General features: G+C 49.9%; 1 protein-coding gene across 5 annotated transcripts in view; it reads right to left on the reverse strand.

Moving 5' to 3' along the window:
- LOC134933421 (matrin-3-like) overlaps positions 1–17,151 on the reverse strand; it is a 111,299-nt gene extending 94,148 nt beyond the window's left edge. Inside the window, exons 1-2 of one of the 5 annotated variants that reach the window (XM_063928619.1) lie at positions 16,999–17,151; positions 2,556–2,571 (exon numbers count right to left, since the gene is read on the reverse strand). The gene's annotated coding sequence lies outside the window, so the exon portion shown is untranslated. Of the gene's footprint in view, positions 1–2,468; positions 2,572–16,993 lie in introns of all 5 variants that reach the window. The other 4 variants (XM_063928621.1, XM_063928617.1, XM_063928618.1 and 1 more) reach the window with 4 other exon arrangements.
- Positions 17,152–20,391: the final 3,240 nt, after the last annotated feature.

Below are 20,391 nucleotides of genomic sequence, written 5' to 3' on the forward strand. Positions count from 1 at the left end.
ATCCTGTTGCCAGCAGGACTCACTGTAAAATAAAAAACCTAAGCTAAACTTTCCTAAGCAGCTCTTTAGGAGAGCCACCTAGATTGCACCCTTCTCGGCCGGGCACAAAAATCTAACTGGCTTGGAGGAGGGTCATGGGGGGAGGAGCCAGTGCACACCACCTGATCCTAAAGCTTTACTTTTTGTGCCCTGTCTCCTGCGGAGCCGCTATTCCCCATGGTCCTTTCAGGAACCCCAGCATCCACTAGGACGATAGAGAAATCCATTTATCAGAATCCATAGGGCAGGGGTGGGGAACCTTTGGCCATCCAGCTGTTGAACTACACATACCAGCATGCCTTGCTACAGTTTTGCTATTTGGCCATGCTAAATCTGTTGCAGGGCATGCTGGGATGTGTAGTTCAACAGCTGTTGGGCCGAAGGTTCCCCATCCCTGCCACAGGGGGACACTGGAGTATTATGCTGGGTATTGGCAGTGGAGTCTTGCACTTTATGAATTACCAAATCTAAAAAATTTTGTCTTCATTTTGTGGTTGGACACGTTTTAAATTAATGTAATAAATGTTATATTTTAATTATACTTGCGTGCAACAAAGACACTCTCCCTTACCCTTTTTTCTATCTTAAGGCTGTGCTGCCACTCTGATGGGTACAAACTTGATAAAATGGACCTGGTGACCCAGAGGCAGCACAGATAGCTGTTTAGCATGGAAGCATCTAAAGGAAAAATGGCGACTAATCTTTTGGTGCCAGCCATACTTAAAGGAAGATTAATTCTTAGTGAAACAAGGTAGAATAACAGATCAACATTAGGGTATGAGTAGCTCTTCTAGATGGAATCAGTATGGCAACCCAGCGGTCAGGAGACAGACGCCGGGAACCTGACAGCCAGCGCAGTGTCCACTCGCCACACTATATTCCCCCTCGGATGGTGGCGTGGACCAGGATATCGCTGGCATTCTCCTGGCTGTCGGGATTCCAGCATTGGCATCCTGACTGCCAGGATCCAGACAACCGGTAATTTAACCACATCCCCCTTCTAGATTCATTCTTCCTGACCTAGAGGGAAAATGAGGGATCCTTTAAACTTCTCACCCATTCTAGCAGAGCCCCAAAGAGAGGGTTCTAAGCATATTATAGACAGAGGGTGTACCATCCGCACAGGAATAGACACAACAATGCCAAATAAAGAAGGAGAGCAACCCTGACATAGCAGATGCCAGGCTGCAATTGCAGCAGAGACATTCTCATGGTCATGTATAACCATATATTCACAGGCAGACCCGTGAAACAGACAGTCCTAGGCAACAGTGATGCGCTACCTACATAGTTCTCCTCTGCCTGGATACAGTATCTGGCTGTACAGACTTTGGAATGGTTGCTACTGCATGCTGCTGTGTGACACACAAAATGTCTCAGAGAACTGAGGAGGCAAATTAAATGGCCATAAAATGTTCACACCAGCAGGGCCGTGGTGGTCAGTGCACCCAAGACCTCAATGGTCTAGTTGCAGTCACCCAGCAGCAGTTTTTATACAGTAACTCAGATGCGTACAGATATATAAAGATGGTTGGCAGGGACTGATTGCCACTACCAAACAGAACTATGTTATACAGAGTTTTGCCAGGTGTAATACTACTGCCAAACACCGAAAGAGCACACATGCAGCCACCCTTAATACATCGCAATTAATCGCTGTGGAATGCATATACAAGCCCGAGTCCAGAACCAGTAGGGCACTACAAAAGGTGGCTACAGTTTGTAGTTGGCCTCCTTAGCCGGCTTCTGCACTGCAGGTAGTCCTGCTGCAGCAGTGTAAAATGGCGGCTCCCGCTGAGGCGAGTACTATTGGCAGCTTCTACCTGCATGCAGTTGCGTGCTCAGAGAGAGGACTGGGCTGCTGTAACTTGTTCTCCAAAGTGGTGAGGCAGGCTGTAGCAGCAGTTGCTGGTCCCACCCCCTGGACAGAGGTTAACCACGGCTTTGGTGATTCGTCCAAAAGTGGATCCTACTTACTGCTACTTGACCTCCGGTGCATGGGGCAGCATCAGCTGACAGTGCGCTCGAAACACCCAGACAACCCTATGGCAGGTCCCCCGGAGGTCACCCACATAGCAGACGTACTCCGGTAGCACATAGTCTGCCCCAGGAAAAGAATAATGTAAAAATCAAAATGAACAGGATGAACAGCAGCCTGAAAGAAAGACACCCGGCTCTGAAGGGCACTTTAACCAAACGGAGCTCACTAGGCATACTGGGGTATGGCAGTACAGGAGCCATTTCATGCTTGTCAATTCTTAAAGTGCCAGTGTCCTCCATCACTCCAAATGCACAGTGCAATGCTCCAGTGTTCCCATGTGGATGATGGGAGAAAAATAAAAACCAGCGATAATCTGGGAGCTGCCCAAATGGACCAGTTATCTAATGGACACAGCAAAGCATGTTTTATAGAGTGAGTGAAAAGTTACCGAAGAGAAGATTGTGTCTGAATCCAAAACTAATAAGGAGCACGTGAGGCTGGAAACAAAGGATCTGAATGAGAAACGTCCAATTACCTGTTCGTTCAAGTACCTGAAAAGATAAAACAGAATTTGCACAAGATATATGCAAGTCAAATAGCATTCTCTAACAAAACAAGCCATTAGAATATACAGTCTCTAAGGGTATATGTAATATTCAAGGGGATCGGTTTCCACCAGCCCATACAAAGTCATCTGCTCTCGTAATTATAGAATTCAATAAGATTTTAAGCCTACCGGTAAATCTGTTTCTCCTAGTCCGTAGAGGATGCTGGGGACTCCTTAAGGACCATGGGGGTATAGACGGGCTCCGCAGGAGACATTGGCACTTTAAGACCTTTTAATGGGCGTGAGCTGGCTCCTCCCTCAATGCCCCTCATCCAGACCTCAGTTATAGAGCTGTGCCCAGAGGAGACAGGCACTACGAGGAAAGGAATTTTGTTAATCTAAGGGCGAGATACATACCAGCCCACACCGTACAACATGGTATATACTAAACCAATTAACAGTATGAACAAACAGTATCAGTCAGAGACTGATCTCAACTGTAACATAACCCTTATGTAAGCAACAACTATATACAAGCCTTGCAGATTTAGTCCGCACTGGGACGGGCGCCCAGCATCCTCTACGGACTAGGAGAAAAAGATTTACCAGTAGGTTTAAAATCTTATTCTCTTACGTCCTCGAGCACAGGTTCTCAAACTCGGTCCTCAGGACTTCACACGGTGCATGTTTTGCAGGTCTCCTCACAGAATCACAAGTGACATAATAAACTCCACCTGTAGACCTTTTAAAATATGTGAGTAATTAATACACCTGTGCACCTGCTGGGTTACCTGCAAAACATGCACTGTGTGGGATCCTGAGGACAGAGTTTGAGAACCACTGTCCTAGAGGATGCTGGGGACTCCGTAAGAACCATGGGGTTTATACCAAAGCTCCAGACCGGGCGGGAGAGTGCGGATGACTCTGCAGCACCGATTGAGCAAACATGAGGTCCTCATTAGCCAGGGTATCAGACTTGTAAAATTTAGCAAAAGTGTTTGAACCCGACCACATAGCTGCTCGGCAAAGCCGAGACGCCTCGGGCAGCCGCCCAAGAAGAGCCCACCTTCCCAGTGGAATGGGCCTTTACTGATTTTGGTAACGGCAATCCAGCCGTAGAATGAGCCTGATGAATCGTGTTACAGATCCAGCGAGCAATAGCCTGCTTAGAAGCAGGAGCGCCAACCTTGTTGGCTGCATACAGGACAAACCGTGCCTCTGTTTTCCTAACCCGAGCCATTCTGGCTATAAAAGTTTTCAAGGTCCTGACTACATCAAGGGACTTGGAATCCTCCAAGGCATCCGTAGCCACAGGTACCACAATAGGTTGGTTCATGTGAAAAGACGAAACCACCTTAGGCAGAAATTGAGGATGAGTCCTCAACTCTGCTGGACCCACATGGAAAATCAGATAGGGGCTCTTGTGAGACAAAGCCACCAATTCGGACACCCGCCTTGCAGACACCAAGGCCAACAACATGACCACTTTCCAAGTGAGAAAATTCAATTCAACTGTTTGAAGAGGTTCAAACCAGTGCGATTTAAGGAACTGTAACACCACGTTAAGATCCCACTGGGGGCACAAAAGGAGGTTGGATGTGCAGCACTCCTTTTACAAAAGTCTGGACTTCTGGGAGAGAAGCCAATTCCTTCTGAAAGAATATAGATAAGGCCGAAATCTGCACCTTAATGGAGCCTAACTTTAGGCCCATATCCACTCCTGTTTGTAGAAAATGCAGAAAACGACCCAGCTGAAAATCTTCCGTAGGAGCATTCTTGGTTTCACACCAAGACACATATTTCCTCCAGATACGGTGAGTGCTTCGCCGTTACCTCCTTCCTAGCTTTTAATAGAATAGGGATGACTTCCCCCGGAATACCTTTCCTAGCTAGGATCTGGCGTTCAACCGCCATGCCGTCAAACATAACCGCAGTAAGTCTTGGAACACACACGGCCCCTGTTGTAACAGGTCCTCTCTGAGAGGAAGAGGCCAAGGATTTTCTGTGATAATTTCCAGAAGATCTGGATACCAGGCCCTTCGAGGCCAATCTGGGACAATGAGTATTGTCTGCACTCGTTCGTCTTACGAGTCTCAATATTTGAGATGAGTGGAAGTAGAGGGAACACATAGACCGACTGAAACAGCCACGGTGTCACTAGGGCGTCCACTGCCACCGCCTGAGGGTCCCTCGACCTGGAACAATACGTCCGAAGTTTCCTGTTGAGGTGTGACACCATCATGTCTATTTGAGGGAGTCCCCAACAACTTGTTACCTCTGCAAAGACTTCTTGATGTAGTCCCCACTCCCCTGGATGGAGATCGTGCCTGCTGAGGAGGTCTGCTTCCCAGTTGTCTACTCCCAGAATGAAAACTGCCGATAGAGCGCTTACATGATTTTCTGCCCAGCGAAGAACCTGGTGGCTTCCGCCATTGCTGCTCTGCTCCTTGTCCCGCCCTGGTGGTTTACATGTGCCACGGCTGTGATGTTGTCTGACTGTATCAGAACGGGTAGGTTGCGAAGAAGATTCTCCGCCTGCTTCAGGCCGTTGTATATGGCCCTTAATTCCAGCACATTGATGTGTAGACAAGCCTCCTTGGGTGACCGCTCCCCATCCTCTGAGGCTCGCGTCCGTGGTCACGAGAACCCAATCTTGAATTCTGAACCTGCGACCCTCTAGAAGGTGAGCACTCCGGAGCCACCACAGGAGAGAGACCCTGGCCCTGGGAGACAGGCGTATCCTCCGATGCATCTGGAGATGGGACCCTGACCACTTGTCCAGAAGGTCCCATGGAACCTGCCAAACGGAACGGCCTCATAGGCCGCCACCATCTTTCCCAATACTCGAGTGCATTGATGAACTGACACTCTTTGGTTTCAGCAGGTCCTGGGCCATGTTCTTGAGTTCCTGGGCCTTTTCCATTGGAAGAAAAACACTGTTTCTCCGTGTCCAGAATCATGCCCAAAAACGACAGCCGAGTTGTCGGAACCAACTGCGACTTTGGCAGATTTAAAATCCTGCTGGGTTGTAGTACTCTCAGGGAGAGAAAGAGACACGCTTTTTAGAAAATGTTCTCTTGATCTTGCTTTTAATCCAGAGATAGTCCAAGTATGGGATAATTGTGACCCCCTGCTTGCGCAGGAGCACCATCATTTCCGCCATTACCTTGGTGAAAATTCTCGGGGCCGTGGAAAGACCAAACGGCAACGTCTGAAACTGGTAATGACAATCCTGTACAGCGAATCTCAGGTACGCCCGATGAGGCTATATGGGGACATGAAGATATGAATCCTTTATGTCTAGTGACACCATAAAATCCCCCCCTTCCAGGCTGGAGATCACTGCCCGGAGAGATTCTATCTTGAATTTGAACCTCTTCAAATATAGGTTTAGGGATTTTAGATTCAGAATTGGTCTGACAGCCATCCGGCTTCGTGACCACAAATAGGGTTGAATAAAACTCCTTCCCCTGTTGCAATAGGGGAACCTTGATAATCACTTTCTGTTGACAGCTTTTGTATGGCAGCTGAAACTATTGCTCTCTCTGGGGGAGAAGCTGGCAAGGCCGATTTGAAAAATAGGTGAGGAGGCACATCTTCAAACTCCAGTTTGTAGCCTTGGGATACAATTTTGACCACCCAAGGATCCAAGTCTGACCAAACCCAGACCTGGCTGAAGAGTTGAAGACGTGCCCCTAGTGGTGCGGACTCCCGCAGCGGAACCCCAGCGTCATGTGGTGGATTTGGTAGAGGCCGGGGAGGACTTTTGCTCCTGGGAACTAGCCGTAGCTGGTGTTCTTTTCCCTCTACCGAGGAAGGATGAGCCACGCCCCTTTCTGAACTTATGAGACCGAAAAGGACTGCATCTGATTTTGAGGCGTTTTCTTTTGCTGTGGGGGAACGCAAGGCAAAAAAGACTTACCCGCGGTAGCTGTGGAAACTAGGTCCGCGTGGCCCTCCCCAAATAAAACTTCACCCGTGAAAGGTAAAGCCTCCATATGTCTCTTTGAATCAGCATCACCAGTCCATTGACGGGTCCATAGGGACCTTCTAGCAGGAATTGCCATGGCATTGGCTCTTGAACCCAAAAGACCAATATCTCTCGCAGCCTCCCTCATATAGAACGCTGCGTCCTTGATGTGACCTAAGGTCACTATAATACTATCTTTATCTAGGGTGTCCATGTCAGGTGACAAGTTATCTGCCCAAGCTGCAATTGCGCTACCCACCCATGCAGACACTACTGCCGGTCTGAGCAGGGCTCCCGTAGTAGCATAAATTGCTTTTAAGGTAGTTTCTTGCCTGCGATCTGCAGGATCCTTTCGGGTCGCTGTGTCTAGGGACGGTAGGGCCACCTTCTTGGACAGGCGCGTCAAGGTCTTGTCCACCGTGGGTGAGGATTCCCACTGTAACCTGTCCTTTGAGGGGAAAGTCTACGCCATAATTCTCTTGGGAACCTGCAGTCTCTTGTCTGGAGTTTCCCAAGCTTTTTCAAATAAAGCATTCAGCTCATGAGATGGGGGAAACGTTACCTCAGGTTTCTTTTCCTTAAACATGCAGACCCTTGTGTCAGGGCCAGAGGGGTCCTCTGTGATATGGAATACATCTTTTATTGCAATAATCATGTATTGAACACTCTTGGCCACCCTTGGGTGTAACCGTGCATCATCATAGTTGACACTGGAGTCAGAATCCGTGTCGGTGACTGCTATCTGGGTAAAGGGATGTTTATGGGACCCTGAAGGGTCTTGTGACACCGTAAGAGCCATGGATTGACTCCCCGATTGGTCTTTGTACTCTGCCCTGTCCAATCTCTTAGGTAATAAAGCCACACTAGCATTCAAAACATTCCACATGTCCACCCAATCCGCCATCGGCTGTGCCGACGGAGACACTACCACCATCTGCTCTGCTTCCTCCCTAGACGAGCCTTCCGCTTCAGACATGTCGACACACGTACTGAGACTCCCACACACACTGGGATATATGGATATGGGGACAGACCCACAATAAGGCCCTTTGGAGAGACAGAGAGAGAGTATGCCAGCACACACCCAGCACCACTTCGTTCTGAAACAAAGTCCCAGACCTGTAAGCGCTTTTTATAACAAATTTAACACCAAATCAATGTGCCCCCACCCTTCCCTCGTTTTTGCCCCGTTACTTGTACAGCAGGGGAAGAGTCCGGGAGCAGCTTCTCTGCAGCAAGCTGTGGAGAAAATGGCGCTGGTTAGTGCTGAGGGATCAAGTTCCGCCCCCTCGATGGCAGGCTTCGGTCCCGCTATTTGTTTGTATTGGCTGGATAGATAGATAGAATATATATATATGAATATATATATATATATATATATATATATATATATATATATATATATATATATATATATATATATATATATATATATATATCCTCCGCAGTGTCTATATATCTGTGCCAGTCTGAGGCCATAATTGCTGCCCAGGGCGCCCCCCCCTGCGCCCTTGCTGTGCCTTGAGTGTGTGGGAGCAATGGCGTGCAGCGCGACCGCTGCGCGGTACCTCATGAAGATCTGAATTCTTCTTGTTTCCTATGCTTACCCGGCTTCTATCTTCCGGCGCTGTGAGGACGGCGGCGCGGCTCCGGGACGAACAGCAAGGATGACACCTGTGTTCCGACCCTCTGGAGCTAATGGTGTCCAGTACCCTAAGAAGCAGAGCCCATCAGTCCAGGAAAGTGGGTCTGCTGTCTCCTCAGTCCCCCAAAGCAGGGAACCTGTTGCCAGCAGTGCTCCCTGAAAATAAAAAACTTAAGAGTCTTTTCTAGAGAAACTCAGTTGAGCTCCCCTAGTGTGCAACCAGTCTCCTCTGGGCACAGGATCTAACTGAGGTCTGGAGGAGGGGCACAGAGGGAGGAGCCAGCTCACGCCCATTAAAAGGTCTTAAAGTGCCCATGTCTCCTGCGGAGCCCGTCTATACCCCCATGGTCCTTACGGAGTCCCCAGCATCCTCTAGGACACAAGAAAAAATGTCATAAACCATCCTGTGGATGTGTTACTGCTAACACTCAACTGCACAGTAGAATGCAGAAATATCACTCACATCTCATCACACTAAGCTCTTCTAATCTGAATGGTTAACCCTGGATACATCAACGAATAAATAATCCAGCGTAAAAAAAAAAAAAAAAAAAAAAAAAAAAAAGCGCATAAAGCATACAAATCTACCAAACAAGAGGGCACCGATGTGGCAGCTAGTCATGACAGTGAAAATAAGAATTTACTCACCGGTAATTCTATTTCTCGTAGTCCGTAGTGGATGCTGGGTACTCCGTAAGAACCATGGGGAATAGACGGGCTCCGCAGGAGACTGGGCACTCTAAAAGAAGATTAGGTACTATCTGGTGTGCACTGGCTCCTCCCTCTATGCCCCTCCTCCAGACCTCAGTTAGGGAAACTGTGCCCGGAAGAGCTGACACAAGGAAAGGATTTGGAATCCCGGGTAAGACTCATACCAGCCACACCAATTGTGATAACCTTACCCAGTTAACAGTATGAACAACAACTGAGCCTCACTCAACGGATGGCTCATAACAATAACCCTTATTAAGCAATAACTATATACGCGTATTGCAGAAAGTCCGCACTTGGGACGGGCGCCCAGCATCCACTACGGACTACGAGAAATAGAATTACCGGTGAGTAAATTCTTATTTTCTCTGACGTCCTAGTGGATGCTGGGAACTCCGTAAGGACCATGGGGATTATACCAAAGCTCCCAAACAGGCGAGAGTGCGGATGACTCTGCAGCACCGCATGAGCAAACTCAAGGTCCTCCTCAGCCAGGGTATCAAACTTATCATTTTGCAAACGTGTTTGACCCCGACCAGGTAGCAGCTCGGCAAAGTTGTAATGCCGAGACCCCTTGGGCAGGTGCCCAAGAAAAGCCCCCTTCCTCGTGGAATGGGCTTTTACTGATTTAGGATGCGGCAGTCCAGCCGCAGAATGTGCAAGTTGAATCGCGCCACAGATCCAGCGAGCAATAGTCTGCTTAGAAGCAGTAGCACCCAGCTTGTTGGGTGCATGCAGGATAACAGCGAGTCAGTATTTTTTGACTCTAGCCGTCCTGGAAACATAAATTTTCAGGGCCCGGACTACATCTAGCAACTTGGAGGCCTCCAAGTCCTGAGTAGCCGCAGGCACCACAATAGGTTGGTTCAATGAAACGCTGATATCACCTTAGGGAGAAGTTGGGTACGAATCCTCAATTCTGCCCTGTCCCTATGGAAGATCAGATAAGGGCTTTCACATGACAAAGCCGCCAATTCTGACACACGCCTAGCCGAAGCTAGATAGATAGAGATAGATATATATATAGCCACGTTCCACGTGAGATACTTCAACTCCACGTACTGAAGTGGCTCAAAACAATGTGATTTTAGGAAAACCAACACTACGTTGAGATCCCAAGGTGCCACAAAAGGGGGCTGAACATGCAGTACTCCCTTAACGTCGTCTGAACTTCAGGCAGCGTCTTTCCTAGTCTTTAACAGCGTAGGAATCACTTAATCTGGAACGCCCTTTTCTGTTAGGATCCTGCGTTCAACCACCAAGCCTTCAAACGCAGCCGCGGTAAGTCTTGGAACAGACAGGGCCCCTGCAGTAACAGGTCCGTCTGAGACACAGAGGCCATGGGTCCTCCGAGATCATTTCTTGTAGTTCTGGGTACCAAGTTCTTCCTGGCCAATCCGGAACTAAGTATAGTTCTTTCTCCTCTCTTACTATCCTCAGTACCTTGGTTATGAGAGGAAGAGGAGGGAACACAAACCTACTGGTACACCCACGGTGTCACTAGTGCGTCCACAGCTATCGCCTGAGGGTCTCTTGACCTGGCGCAATACTTTTGTAGCTTTTTGTTGAGGCGGGACGCCATCATGTCCACCTGTGGCCGTTCCCAACAGTTCACCATCTGCGTGAAAACTTCTAGATGAAGTCCCCACTCTCCCGGGTGGAGGTCGTGCCTGCTGAGGAAGTCTGCTTCCTAGTTTTCCACACCCGGAATGAACACTGCTGACAGTGTTAGCACGTGATACTTTGCCCATCGGAGAATCCTTGTGGCTTCTGCCAACGCCATCCTGCTTCTTGTGCCGCCTTGTCGGTTTACATGGGCGACAGCCGTGGTGTTGTCTGACTGAATCAGCACCGGCTAGTTTTGAAGCACGGGTTCTGCTTGCCTTAGGGCATTGTAACTGGCCCTTAGGTCCAAATATTTATGTAGGAAAGTCTCCTGACTCGACCATTGTCCTTGGAAATTTCTTCCCTGAGTGACTGCTCCCCAACCTAGGAGGCTTGCATCCGCGGTCACCAGGACCCAGTCCTGAATGCCGAATCTGCGGCCCTCGAGAAGATGAGCACTCTGCAGCCACCACAGTAAAGACACCCTGGCCCCGGGGACAGGGTGATCAGCTGATGCATCTGAAGATGCGATCCTCACTTGTCTAACAGGTCCCACTGAAAGTTCCTTACATGGAACCTGCCGAAGGGAATTGCTTCGCAAGAAGCTACCACCTTTTCCAGGACTAGCGTGCAATGATGCACCGACACCTGTTTTGGTTTTAGGAGGTCTCTGACCCGAGGAGAAACACCTTCTTCTGTTCTGTGTCCAGAAACATGCCCAATATCAGCAGACGCGTCGTAGGAACCAGCTGCGACTTTGGGATATTCAGAATCCAGCCGTGCTGTTGTAGCACTTCCTGAGATAGTGCTACTCCGATCAACGACTGCTCCTTGGACCTCACCTTTATAAGGCGATCGTCCAAGTACGGGATAATTATAACTCCCTTCTTTCGAAGGAATATCATCATTTTGGCCATTACCTTGGAACACACCCTCGGTGCCGTGGACAGACCAAACGGCAACGTCTGGAATTGGTAATGGCAGTTCTGTACCAGTGTGTGCAGGGAGCGCTGGCAGTGCTGAGCTGCCGGCCGTTATTGAGACAGACCGCGGCAGCAGTGAACGCTGTCCGCGGTCTGATGGAGCAGTTACCTTCCCCTAAGCGACGGAGCCTCCGGCCGTTACAGGGACAGACCGCGGCAGCCCTGAACGCTGTCTGCGGTCTGATTGCATTACAGGCAGGGAGCGCTGAGAACGGCACTTGCAGCGGCCTTCCAGCGCGTCCCTCTGAGCGGCGGCCGGGAATAGGGGAGCGGCGGTGGGGCCTGATAACAGCGGTGGCGGGGACGGAGCAGCGGGATGCCTGGGGCGACGCACATAGCAGTCCCACAGCGGGGCGGCAGCGTGAGCTGACCGCCCCTGTCATAAATACCTGGGTTCCTGTGCTCTGACGGGGCTTCTACAGCAAGCTCCGTTCGGTAGCCTCAGCTGAAGGTAGCTGATGTACTTGGGCTCTGACGGGGCTTCTTCCAGCAAGCGCCGTCCAGTCCTTTCTGCAGTCTCAGCTGTTGTTAGCTGAGCTGCTTGTGGCTGTGAGGGGGCTCCTTTGTGAGGCCCGACACGCCAAGAGCTGCACGCAGCAGCTTCTATAATCCCGTACCCAGAGCTTTTGTGGAAGCTGGGAAGGGATTGTAATGTAAAAAAAGAAAAACAAAAATGTTTAAAAGTAAAAAAATGTATGTCCCCCTCTGGAGTTCCACACTTGTGCTTCCTGTCCATGTGAGCACCGAAAAAACACTGAGGTATTCGGGGAGTATGGAGGGGAGGAGAGTTACTGAAATTTGAATATTCAGTGCCCAGTCCTTGCTAACACCGTCCATATCCCAAGAGTACTCCAGTGACCCCTAGTGGATGAAAAAGAAAAATCACATCTCAAAATGGCATTGCGTTGCAAACGTTTCAGCAGCGCGCAGGACGCTTTTGTCAAGGCTGTATGCTTCTTTGCACAGCATACAGCCTTGACAAAAGCGTCCTGCGCGGCGCTGAAACGTTGGCAAAGCTATGCCATTTTGAGATGTGATTTTTTTCACTAAATTTGGATACTTTTTGCATTAAGTCCCCTGAGTGCCGCCTGGTTCTTTTACAGTTTGGGAGAGTGCCATTTCTCCCTAGGAACCACAGTGGCTATATTATTTACATAGGAGGGCACCGGGGCAGTTGACTGATAACACGGAGTGCCGACCTACCGGAATTTATTTATTGATTTATATCTATCTATATCTATAATCCCCCACTCACTGCGCCAAATATGTGCCCCCCTCTCTTTTTCAGCCCTCTGATGCTCAGCAGGGGAGAGTCCGGGGAGCCAGCATTCTCTGCAGCCTCTGTGGAGAATAATCAAGCTCCGCCCCCTCACGCGGCAGGCTTCGGTCCGCTCCTAAATTTGAAAAAATGGCAGGGATCTGTAGTTTACTGCCTCCGCAGCCTAACTACATGCTTTAATACCCAAAACGAGGTTTTTTGCTGCCTAGGACGCCCCCCCTGCGCCCTGCACCCATCAGTGCCCAGTGTGTGTGTAAGTGTGGGGGCAATGGCGCACAGCTTCCTGCTGCGCGCTTACCTCATGAAGATCTGAAGTCTTCTGCCGCCTGACGTCTTCATGTCTTTCATACTCACCCGGCTTCTTTTTTCCGGCATCTGTGAGGAGGATGGCGGCGCGGCTCCGGGACGAACCCCAGTGTGAGACCTGTGTTCCGGTAGCCTAAGAAACAGAGCCCTTAAACTCTTAAGTGGGTCTGCTTCTCTCCCCTCAGTCCCACGATGCAGGGAGTCTGTTGACAGCAGAGCTCCCTGAAAATAAAAAACCTAACAAAATTCTTTTTACAGAAAACTCAGGAGAGCTCCCTCTAATGCACCCTATCTCCTCTGGGCACAAGACCTAACTGAGGTCTGGAGGAGGGGCATAGACGGAGGAGCCAGTGCACACCATACTAGAAAGTTCTTTTAGGTGCCCATGTCTCCTGCGGAGCCCGTCTATACCCCATGGTCCTTACAGAGTCCCCAGCATCCTCTAGGACGTAAGAGAAATAATGTGAAAAACTCATGTCAACCTTTTGACCTGTCGACCTAGAACATGTCAACCAATAGTGGTAGACCTAAACACTGTTGACCTAGAGACCAGATCCCATAACCATTTATGGCATTACCGTGGTGGTTTGGAAATAAGCATACAGACAACACTGCTACAGCAGGGCCTAATTACCAGATCAAACTAGTACTGAACACGCTACACTAAAACCAGCAGCAAAATAAATACCCCTTTCACATCACAAAAATAACCCGGTATCGCCGGATCGAGACGGGTCAGTGTGCAATGTGAAAGAGGCCTTGGAGAATTCCCGGGTCGCCGGACCCGGTAATAAGAAGGGTTATTCCCGGGTTGAATACCGGGTCAGGCGCAGTGTGAATGGGTTGCCGAGTCGATGCAACCCGCTAACCATTCACAACATACGGAGAGGCGGCGCGGAGATAAGCTCATCTCCCAGCGACACCTCCACCCCCTAGCACTATGGCAACCAACCCAGCATACTGCCTGGTCAGAAAGACAGCGCAAACTCTCCAATGCTGGATCCCACTCGGGAAGGACCAGTTTCCAATTCTCGGGTGGGATCTGGCATTGGAGATGCTACTACTACTGGGGGGGGGGCGCATTATGTATAAGGACACTACTACTGGGGATGGGGGGCATTATGTATAAGGACGCTACTACTACTACTACTGGGAGGGGGCGCATTACGTATAAGGACGCCACTACTACTGGGGGAGCATTACGTATAAGGACGCTTCTACTACTGGGGGGTGGATTACTTTTCAGGACGCTTCTACTACTGGGGAGCATTACTTATAAGGACGCTTCTACTACTGGGGGAGCATTACTTATAAGGACGCTTCTACTACGGGGGGGGGGCATTACGTATAAGGATGCTACTACTACTGGGGGGGGCATTATGTATAAGGATGCTACTACTACGGGGGGGGGGGGCATTATGTATAAGGATGCTACTACTACGGGGGGGGGGGGGGGGCATTATGTATAAGGATGCTACTACTACTGGGGGGGGGGGCATTATGTATAAGGATGCTACTGCTACTGGGGGGGGCATTATGTATAAGGATGCTACTACTACTGGGGGGGCATTATGTATAAGGATGCTACTACTACTGGGGGGGGGGGCATTATGTATAAGGATGCTACTACTACTGGGGGGGGGGCATTATGTATAAGGATGCTACTACTACTGGGGGGGGGCATTATGTATAAGGATGCTACTACTACTGGGGGGGGCATTATGTATAAGGATGCTACTACTACTGGGGGGGGGGGCATTATGTATAAGGATGCTACTACTACTGGGGGGGGCATTATGTATAAGGATGCTACTACTACTGGGGGGGGGGGCACTATGTATAAGGATGCCACTACTACTGGGGGGGGCACTATGTATAAGGATGCCACTACTACTGGGGGGGGGGGGCACTATGTATAAGGATGCTACTACTACTGGGGGGGCCACTATGTATAAGGATGCTACTACTACTGGGGGGGGGGCATTATGTATAAGGATGCTACTACTACTGGGGGGGGGGCATTATGTATAAGGATGCTACTACTACTGGGGGGGGCATTATGTATAAGGATGCTACTACTACTGGGGGGGGGGCATTATGTATAAGGATGCTACTACTACTGGGGGGGGGGGCATTATGTATAAGGATGCTACTACTACTGGGGGGGGGGGCATTATGTATAAGGATGCTACTACTACTGGGGGGGGGGCATTATGTATAAGGATGCTACTACTACTGGGGGGGGCATTATGTATAAGGATGCTACTACTACTGGGGGGGGGGCATTATGTATAAGGATGCTACTACTACTGGGGGGGGCATTATGTATAAGGATGCTACTACTACTGGGGGGGGGGGGGGCACTATGTATAAGGATGCCACTACTACTGGGGGGGGCACTATGTATAAGGATGCCACTACTACTGGGGGGGGGGGGGGCACTATGTATAAGGATGCTACTACTACTGGGGGGGCCACTATGTATAAGGATGCTACTACTACTGGGGGGGGGGGCATTATGTATAAGGATGCTACTACTACTGGGGGGGGGGGGCATTATGTATAAGGATGCTACTACTACTGGGGGGGCCATTATGTATAAGGATGTTACTACTATGGGGGGGCATTATATATAAGGTTGCCACTACTACTACTACTGGGGTGAGAATTATGTATAAGGACGCAACTACTACTGGGGGAGGCATTATGTATAAGGATGCCACTTCCACTACTACTTGGGGGAGCATTAATGTATAAGGATGCTACTACTGGGGTGAGCATTATGTATAAGGACGCAACTACTACTGGGGGGGGCATTATGTATAAGGACGCAACTACTACTGGGGGGGGCATTATGTATAAGGACGCAACTACTACTGGGGGGGGCATTATGTATAAGATGAATAAGATTGGGCTATCTGGCGTAATTTTAAATGGGGGTACTATTGTGTGGCCATGCCCCTTACTTGTGAGACCACACACCCTTTACCGGCACGCGCTGACCCTTTGTAGAATATGGGAGGATGCAAATTTATCGTTTGCAGGGGGAGGGCGCCGAACACCCTAGCATCGGCCCTGATCCACATTAATGAACAGCCCTACAAAATGTCAGTATACATTTCAAATGGAACCTAAACAATATATTTGTGCTGGAGGAAACAAAATGTGAACAAGATTACCCTCAGCATGGAACAGAGGGGCAACTAGTCCAAGCAGAGGGATCAACATCTCTTCTGAAACATGGACCCTTAATGCACAATAGACAAACCGTGCAGAAACGTGGCGCACATGGCGGGGCTGGGCCGGTTGCGTCTATGTTGCCTTCGTGCAAAGGACCTGGACGTGACAAAACGAGTGGGCAGGAGAGAACTTCCTCCCTTTCAGCTCCTAAATGTTTTCTTCGTTCTCCGATCGTTTGGGGTATTTGTTTTTTCTATGCAGCATTGGACCCTCGCGGGCTCACTTCGCTCGCCACACTTTTCTATTCCAAATGGATTGTGACATGGACCCAGGGGGTTATGGGAAAAGTCCTCTGCACGAAGATAAACTAGACGCTACCGGGCTGGGCCAGGGAAGCGTGCAAGTCGGCCATAACTGCGATCACAATGTGTGCAGGGAACTAGATACTCGCCCTTATAAATATGAGCAAAAATGTGACTGCACCTCCGCTACTCGCACACCCTATACCCGATGTTCAATTATGCGAAGTTTCTTTAAGATACAGGCTAACATGCCGGAGATCTATACAGGGCCCAACTCCGCCTTCCAGCACTCGCACTGGGGACCAGTGTACGACACAGAGGAGGTGAGAGGAAGCGGGGACAGCAGCAGGCCGTAGTACGCCGGGGCCTCCATTACAGCGATCGCAGCAGAAAGGAGGCCGAGGCCGCGGCCCCGGGGTGGGATCGCCAACGCAGAAACACACACCTTACCTGTTCCCGCTCACACACGCAGCAACAGCAGCCTCCGCCGCGTAGAAACAACCACGCACAGTCTGCTCTGACGTAGAGGGAAAAAACTAAAAACCCCCGCCTTCAGCTAAAGTACTACGAGGTTAGCGTGCCAGTTGACGTCATCAGGCCATGTGATCAGAAGACACGTGATCGCGTGGAACTGGAAACTCCCGGGTTTCAACTTCTCGCGCGACTGTAGCGCGCGCGCAATTACGCTGGCATCAGTGTGATGTCACAAGTCCTTTCCCGGGCCCAGCAACAGCTTGGTTTTCGACCTTGCTGCCATGCTGGGGGAAAGGGGGAGCAGTTGGGACACATAGGAGGCCATGTGGGGTAACATCATGTGGCAGAACGAGGAGACGCTGGGTTCTTTTGGTGAGAGCAGGATACCACGTGGGGAGGCAGGTCAAGCAAATGCTGGGGGCATTTGGGTCACATGGGAGGCAAAGTAGGTTAACAGACTGTGAGGCTGTCAGGGCAGGTAAACACTGGGGGCAATTGATGCACACGGTGAAGGCATTAGGGACACATTGGAGGCATATGGGGCAGGGAAACACCAGGGGCATTTGAGGCACACATGATGCTGAGGGGGCAGATATCTCAAACACTGGATACATTTGGGACACATACATTTGAAGGTAATGTGGGTTAACATGCTGTGAGGGGGCAATTGGGGTGTACCGGGTGCTTTGTGAGTGTAACAAGGTGGGGGGAGGTCAGACAAACACTGGAAGAATTTTGGACACAAAAGGCCATGTGGGGTAACATGCATTGGGGGTGACAGAGCAGGAAGATGCTGGGGGCAATTAATGTGAACAGGGTACCATGTGGAGTAACAGTAGGGGCATTTGGGACACACAGGGGGCTTTGTGGAGTTGGTAGATGCTGTGGACAATTAGAGTACACAGGTGGTCATGTGGGGTAACACGCTGGAGAGTTAAAACAACTCAAAGTGGTAGCATGAAACTATTTGCTGTTCAGGGTGATGGTCTACAAGCTTGGAGATAGTCACATGGGAGTTACAACTTTGGGGTTATTCCCCCCATTGTGACATTTGGGGTAAAACCCCTTTGGGTATCCCCCCAAAAATTCAAAGTGCCCCCTTAAAGTTTGGGGCACTCGGCTTTCCATGAACACCTCTTATTACCTTTTTCTCTATCGTCCTAGTGGATGCTGGGGTTCCTGAAAGGACCATGGGGAATAGCGGCTCCGCAGGAGACAGGGCACAAAAAGTAAAGCTTTTCCAGATCAGGTGGTGTGCACTGGCTCCTCCCCCTATGACCCTCCTCCAGACTCCAGTTAGATTTTTGTGCCCGGCCGAGAAGGGTGCAATCTAGGTGGCTCTCCTAAAGAGCTGCTTAGAAAAAGTTTAGCTAGGTTTTTTTTCTCTATCGTCCTAGTGGATGCTGGGGTTCCTGAAAGGACCATGGGGAATAGCGGCTCCGCAGGAGACAGGGCACAAAAAGTAAAGCTTTTTCCGATCAGGTGGTGTGCACTGGCTCCTCCCCCCATGACCCTCCTCCAGACTCCAGTTAGATTTTTGTGCCCGGCCGAGAAGGGTGCAATCTAGGTGGCTCTCCTAAAGAGCTGCTTAGAAAAAGTTTAGCTAGGTTTTTTATTTTACAGTGATTCCTGCTGGCAACAGGATCACTGCAGCGAGGGACTGAGGGGAGAAGGAGTCAACTCACCTGCGTGCAGGATGGATTGGCTTCTTGGCTACTGGACATCAAGCTCCAGAGGGACGATCACAGGTACAGCCTGGATGGTCACCGGAGCCGCGCCGCCGGCCCCCTTGCAGATGCTGAAGTCAGAAGAGGTCCAGAATCGGCGGCTGAAGACTCCTGCAGTCTTCTAAAGGTAGCGCACAGCACTGCAGCTGTGCGCCATTTTCCTCTCGGCACACTTCACACGGCAGTCACTGAGGGTGCAGGGCGCTGGGAGGGGGGCGCCCTGGGAGGCAAATGAGTACCTATAAAGGCTAAAAATACCTCACATATAGCCCTAGAGGCTATATGGAGATATTTAACCCCTGCCTAATTTGTCTAAATAGCGGGAGACGAGCCCGCCGGAAAAGGGGCGGGGCCTATCTCCTCAGCACACGGCGCCATTTCCTCTCACAGCTCCGCTGGTCAGGACGGCTCCCAAGTCTCCCCTGCACTGCACTACAGAAACAGGGTAAAACAGAGAGGGGGGGGGCACATTTATGGCGATATTTTGATATAACAAAGCAGCTATAAGGGAGCACTTATTATAAGGCTATCCCTGATATATATATATAGCGCTTTTGGTGTGTGCTGGCAAACTCTCCCTCTGTCTCCCCAAAGGGCTAGTGGGTCCTGTCTTCATTAGGAGCATTCCCTGTGTGTCTGCTGTGTGTCGGTACGTGTGTGTCGACATGTATGAGGACGATATTGGTGTGGAGGCGGAGCAATTGCCAAATATGAGGATGTCACCCCCTAGGGAGTCGACACCAGAATGGATGCCTTTATTTATGGAACTACGGGATAGTGTCAACACGCTAAAGCAGTCGTTTGACGACATGAGACGGCCGGACAATCAATTAGTGCCTGTCCAGGCGACTCAAACACCGTCAGGGGCTGTGAAACGCCCTTTGCCTCAGTCGGTCGACACAGACCCAGACACAGGCGATGACTCCAGTGGTGACGGTGACGAATCAACCGTATTTTCCAGTAGGGCCACACGTTATATGATTTTGGCAATGAAGGAGGCGTTACATTTAGCTGATACTACAGGTACCACTAAACAGGGTATTATGTGGGGTATGAAAAAACTACCTATAGTTTTTCCTGAATCAGAAGAACTAAATGACGTGTGTAATGAAGCGTGGGTTGCCCCTGATAAAAAGCTGATAATTTCAAAGAAATTATTGGCATTATACCCTTTCCCGCCAGAGGTTAGGGAGCGCTGGGAAACACCTCCTAGGGTGGACAAGGCGCTAACACGCTTATCTAAACAAGTGGCGTTACCCTCTCCTGAGACGGCCGCACTTAAAGATCCATCAGATAGGAGGATGGAAAATATCCAAAAAAGTATATACACACATGCAGGTGTTATACTACGACCAGCTGTAGCGACTGCCTGGATGGGCAGTGCGGGGGTAGTTTGGTCAGAGTCCCTGATTGAAAATATTGATACCCTGGACAGGGACAATATTTTACTGTCGTTAGAACAAATAAAGGATGCATTTCTTTATATGCGTGATGCACAGAGGGATATATGCACACTGGCATCACGGGTAAGTGCTATGTCCATTTCGGCCAGAAGAGCTTTATGGACGCGACAGTGGACAGGCGATGCGGATTCAAAACGGCATATGGAAGTTTTGCCGTATAAAGGGGAGGAGTTATTTGG

This window comes from Pseudophryne corroboree, chromosome 6, assembly GCF_028390025.1.
Source record: "Pseudophryne corroboree isolate aPseCor3 chromosome 6, aPseCor3.hap2, whole genome shotgun sequence".
Lineage (NCBI taxonomy): Eukaryota > Metazoa > Chordata > Amphibia > Anura > Myobatrachidae > Pseudophryne > Pseudophryne corroboree.